Below are 6,681 nucleotides of genomic sequence, written 5' to 3'. Positions count from 1 at the left end.
ATACATGAAAACGGTAACTTCTTAATATTTAGAGAAAAAAATCGAAGGAATCAAAACACATAGGATTTTATTGCATTATGAAGGCAGACACACAAACTACAGCTAATATCATCAGACTGCTCTTCGTTTCCACGCCTCCATTTTGTTGCACTGTAAAGGAAGACCAACCATTAATAATCAGAGAGATATCAATAAAACAAATCGATCTAATTATACATGTAACAGGTACATGTGTATCTCTTTCTTTCATCCATATTCCGCCGTGATAAGAATTACTTGGAGAAAATCCCAACTAAGAATGTTTTAAGTGAAAGAAAATACGATGGCAGCAACTGTTCATTCGTTCACCAAGCGCATTGAACTCGGAAGTTCAAGTTGCCAGACTTTTGCATTAGATCTTGAAAACCGAAACCCCTTATCAATACAAGCCTTGTCACGTTAAACATCCCTTACAGCTTAATTGCCCTTAGTGTCGAGTTACAATGTGCAGCTAGGTAAGTGGAAAATTCTGAAGTCCCTCACCATTTAACATGTTTAAATGGCATCTCTCTACGAGTGCAAAAATTCTCGAAAATACAATCAGAAAATCAAATATTCCAAGTGTTAGCCTAATAAAGCGCGAGTCAGTATTTTCTTTCTGGGAGAGAAAGGTGTCCACACGAATTCCAACAGCATCAATGCAATAGGAACGTTATCATGCTCAAAAGTCCACAAAACATTACAAAACAAGAGCAGAACAAAAAGGGGCCCATAGAACATCAGAGGTGGGATCAGTTGTCATGTCATGAGCATGTCCTGCCGACTGATCACACCTGCCGTGACGTCTTTGACATGGCCGAGATATGAGCGAAAAAGCCGTGGACGATTCAGTGAGTTATTAAGGCGTTATAATAAGTATGAACAAGACTGTGTGAAACACTGATGCCCGAGTATGGCAGCTTAATGCGAGGGAAGTTTATCAAATGCAAATCAAACTTCAGGGTCAAAAATACTGGTACCCAAAGGACTGTCTTGTTATACCCCCCTCCCCCCCCCCCCGCTTGAAAAGTGGGAGGGTATATAGTAATCGGGATTTCCGTCCGCCCGTCTGTTACGTAAAATTTAATGAAACTTTTACAGAATCTTTATTACATATTGCCATTGTGCACCTCCTATTTTAATTCTTTATTCGACACGTATTTTAGGCTTCCCATAGCAAAACATGAACATTGTATTATATATAATTATATTCTATTATATGTTTACCTAAGACGTCACATATATAGAAGCTTCTGGATAACATCATTTGATAGGACGAGTTATTCCTCTTTACACATTAACGTAAAACAATATATAGCAACACATGGACATTATGGGAGGCGGGGGTATCATTTAGTGTGCTCATTGCTCACATTACTTTAGTTTTTTTTTTTTTAAAGTGGGTCAAAGTCTAGGATCAAGGTAAAAAAAATCTATGTCCATTGAAAGGTCTTGTCACAGTAGATAGATTGTGATGTTTTGAACCCTAGCACAAACTGTTCAAAAGTTAAGGCCTAGGTAAAAGTTTGGGGTTTTTTTTGTAAAAGTAAGTCAAACTAAAAGGTCAAGGCCAAAATGTCATTTTTGGTGGTACTCACAGAAAGGCCTTGTCACAAAAAATATATCTTTGAAAAATAAAAGCCTTCAACCCACCAACTCGTAAGTTATGGGCTATATTAAAGATGACAACAGACAAACAGAAAGGACAAAAACAATATGACACCGGGCTCTTTCGATCCAGGGAGGGGGGGGGCATAAAAACGTCAGTCAGCATTTGATTTAATGATATATTGTACATGCTTACAAAGTCATTGTATCGACCAAAGAAATTAAGAAATGATGACTTTAAACGAGACTGCTGATATTCTTGCTTCATCAACTTGTTTGTCACAACTGTATTTTCAATCACATGAATTTCTATTTTAACATCTAACCACATCCCATAGTATTATATAGGTTAAGCTGTTCTAGTCCTGAGTTGTGAACCTTTCGATTTTCAGGTACATCTAGTTTTGTTTCACAATCTTTTACTATATGTTGTACACAAGTGACGTTGCTTGATAAACCACTGAAGAAAAAAACATGTTTAAACTAGTGCTAATTGTAACGGGGACCGTTACAGATGTTCCCCAAACGCTCTCCAACTCCCTTTTGGTGCCATATTCCCTGTAAGCTTCATTAAATAAGACAAACTCTATGCATCTGAGATTTTAACAACATTTACAAAGAAGTGTACAAAATCATTTAAACTTTAGCATTGCACGCGTGCACATGTGAATGCATGTGCGTCATGACCATATCATCTTGTTCACACAATCTATATTTTTAATACACTGAATATTAAAGTATTTAATCCAAAATTATTTAGAAAATACGCTCATTCAAGTGTATGTTTGATTTTACTCATTTCACGTGCACGCACGTGCATACATGAGCATGGTGACCATACCTTCTTGTAGAAGTCCATTACATCTATGTATGTTCTAAATTCCACCCCGTTTGGGTGAAAACTAAGGGAGTTATAGCTGTTTAAAGTTTCAGCCAATCAGATTGCAGCCCATGTACACGCACGTGTATGCATGTGCATGGTGACCATACCTACTTGTAGAAGTCCATTATATCTATCTATGTTCCAAATCCCATCCTGTTTGGTTGAAAACCAAGGGAGTTATAGCTGTTTAAAGTTTCAGCCAATCAGATTGCAGCGCACGTGCATGCACGTGTTTTCATGATAATTGCTTTATTTCATGTTGTAGGATATCCTAATGCATGGCTATGTTCAAAATTTCAAAGGATTTCGTCAAAAAACAAGAAAGATATTGAGATTTTAGTTGCAGCCAATCAGAGCGAAGTGCACGTGCATGTGCGTGAGATCTTGCTATTTTCACCATGTCGTCATGTCTATACTACTAATATATCCTCACATTATGAGTTTCAAAGCCTTTCATCTAAAAATAGAACAGTTGTGGCTATATCTATTATATTGGTCATTTCACGTGTTGCACGTGCACGCTCTTGCAAGCATGTGCGCGCAAAATGACCTTGATTCCGCAAATCTACATAACATGTCTACTAACCCTAAAAAGGTTTTACCTACATCGGACGAACAGTTTACAAGATCATTCCCGGACAAAAAAGTTCCAAGAAGAAGAAGAATAAAAATAATAATAACTAGTGCTAATTGTAACGGGGACCGTTACAGATGTTCCCAAAACGCTCCCCAACTCCCTTTTGGTGCCATATTCCCTGTAAGCTTCATTAAATAAGACGAACATTATGCATTTGAGACTTTAACAACGTTTACCCAGAAGGGTACCAAGTTCATTCAAATTTTAGCATTGCACGCGTGCGCATGTGAATGCATGTGCGTAATGAAAATATCATCTTGTCTGCACAATCTATATACTTTGATATACTAAATATTAAAGTATTTAATCTAAAAGTATTAAAACATACGCTCATTCAAGTGTATTTTTGATTTTACTCATTTCACGTGCACGCACGTTCATACATGAGCATGGTGTCATACCTTCTTGTAGAAGTTCATTACATCTATCTATATTCTAAATCCCACTCCGTTTGGTTGAAAACCAAGGGAGTTATAGCTGATTAAAATTTCAGCCAATCAGATTGTAGCGTACGTTCACGCAGGTGTATGGATGTGCATGGTGACCATACCTTCTTGTAGAAGTCCATTATATCTATCTATGTTCCAAATCTCATCCTGTTTGGTTGAAAACTAAGGGAGTTATAGCTATTTAAAGTTTCAGCCAATCAGATTGCAGCGCACGTGCATGCACGTGTTTTCATGAAAATTGCTATATATCATGTTGTAGGATATCCTAATGCATGGCTATGTACAAAATTTCAAAGGATTTCATCCAAAAACAAGAAAGATATTGAGACTTTAGTTTCAGCCAATCAGAGCGAAGCGCACGTGCATGCGCGTGAGATCTTGCTATTTTGACCATGTCATAGTGTCTATGCTACTACTATATCCTTATATTATGAGTTTTAAAGCATTTCATTAAAAAGGTAAAAATTTACGCCTATATCAATAAAATCGGTCATTTCACGTGTTGCTCGTGCGCGCTCTTGCAAGCACGTGCACACATAATTGCATGTTGACAATGTCATCTTATCTACATTCATAATATGTCTATATATTCTAAATATCAAAGCATTACATCAAAAAATGTAAAAGTTACGGCAATTTCAAGCATATTGGTCATTTCACGTGTTGCACGTGCGCGCTCTTGCAAGCACGTGCGCGCAAAATGACCTTCGTTCCGCAAATCTACATAACATGCCTACTTACCCTAAAAAGGTTTCCCCTTAATCGGATGTGTACTTTACAAGATCATTCGCGGACAAAATTTTCCCGAGAAGAAAAATAATAATAATAAGAAACAGAGTAATAATAACATAATAAGAAGAAACAGAGTAAAAACAATATGTTCCCCAACTTCGTTTGGGGAACATAAATATGAATTTCTTCATTTTCAGGACACTAATATACATGAAATACATTGAGTAAGAAGAACTGTGTTAATACAATGTATATATTTTGGTATTTCTCTCACTTTTCCTTACTGTATATAGATTTATTTTTGCCTTTTAACCCTTGCAAAGAAATTTGCCCCTTGTTTAATTCACCGTAAATACAATTCTGTTAAACAAACTGCACCGTTTTATAGATAAAGTGTAAGGCAGGAGCGGATCCAGGAGAGTCTACTTTTCGCCAATCCACGTAAGAAGAACTATACCTGCAAACACTTAATCCCAGTTTGTGTATGTGATAGGTTGGGGCACATTTCTTCAACTCGGAATCTGAACAAGTCTGCCCTTCATAACCTAAAAAAAAATTTTTTTAACTTACAGTAATTATATAAAGATCGGTCTTAATTTATTTTTTAAGCATAAAATACATTAATTTATTATGAAGAGCAGTCTTACTTTATTGTTTAAATAAAGTCCTAACTAAGATTATGTTGTTTTTCTCACCTTTAGGGAAAAGGATGAAAACAAAACAGGTGAACGATAAGACGAATGATAGATTTTGTATCTTTTTTTCGTTACCCTGAAAATAAGAACCAGAATGGTAAATTTAAATTAAAAAAAAACATTGTAATCAGCTAGTTAGAGACAAGCCAAAGTACAATAATTATTCGTTAAATTGTTTTCGGCTTAAATATTAAAAATGTAAGAATTCATTGTTTAATGTTTTATACTCGTCGCACAATGGCAGGGCGTTTGACATAGGAATAATGTCCCACATCGCAAAACCAAACTTCCGTTATCGCTGCAGATGCATAAAAAGAAACGATTTTACAAAGTCTAATTTCGAGTCTAAATTTGAGTAACCGACAAGCGTTGACGTCTTGATATGAAAAGCTATGCGTTGGGATTTACTTCAAATTAAGGTGTATTTCAGTATCAGCTCTACAACTTATAAATAGCTCATATGCTATTAAAATTAGAAAATTAAGAACAATGCAAATTGTTGTAAGGTAGTATTTCTTTTATTGCAGTAATATTTTAAATATTTTATATTCTGTTCTAATGAATACTTTCTCTTCTTAGTAAAATTGCCGTTTATCAGTCAGTTAACACCGCTAATCTTATCATCTGTACAGATTGCTCGAGTCATAGCATTTCAATCAATAACACAGACAATGAATTACTCGTCAACTTGACCATATGTATATGAATTTGATCATACTTTTAGATGATTTTTAGTATACAAACTCTGATATAAACTGTAAAAAAAAATGCTTTTTTGTAAGAGCTGCAACACCCAGAATAAATAAAACTTTCTTAGAATTAACACAAATTATATGAATTTAGTTTTGAAAATTGGTATAATTTTTCTGTATACATTTATCGACAAATTTGTTATATCTTTACAACTCACTGAATTGTTATGCAAAAAAATACACTTAATATTCAACTCATAGAAATACGACCTCTAAAGTTTAGCGTAAATAATATTGTGACGTATTTTTTAATAAGAAAATAACTTTTCTTATTTTATGAGATTTAAGCAAATATAAAATAGAAGGGATTTGGCAATAAATTGAAAGATTAAATGAACTTAAAATAAAAGAAACATACATATCTTGGCTCCAAATAAACGATAAATTTGGAACTTCAAACACTATATTACAATGTTATCACTGTGGTCTCTTTGAATAAAGTGCAACAGGTAGCGGATGATTATTCAATAATTCAAAAATGTGTGTCTTTGTAATTTTATTTGACTTGGAAAAAAACACCATCATTAAAATTACTAATTGAAACGCCTATTAGCATAAATATCAAAATATTTTTTATTTTGAATGTTTGATGATGAAAGAGTTGGAAGAGTTTCTCAACATGAAACATTTTAAATGGATGTCTTAGAACGTCAATTGTGAAAAGACGTATTTTAGCATATTTAACATTTTTTATCAAAAAACAAGCATTTTGTTGTTTGTTAGATGCACAGGCACTTTAAAGTAAACACCATTTAATGGTATATAAAAGAGATAAAAGCGTTTCTCGAATTGTTAAACATGCAGGTCTTCTGTACTGAACTTCACGAAAGTGAGCGATCTTCACAAACTTAATATCAATTTTCATTAGCAGAAATCATCAACTGTAAAATCATTGCAGATTTATCAT

The sequence above is a fragment of the Saccostrea cucullata genome, unplaced genomic scaffold, assembly GCF_032062105.1.
Source record: "Saccostrea cucullata isolate Sc308-1 unplaced genomic scaffold, CSIRO_AGI_Scuc_v1 ctg9432, whole genome shotgun sequence".
NCBI lineage: Eukaryota > Metazoa > Mollusca > Bivalvia > Ostreida > Ostreidae > Saccostrea > Saccostrea cuccullata.
Note: the sequence above shows the minus strand (reverse complement) of the source record.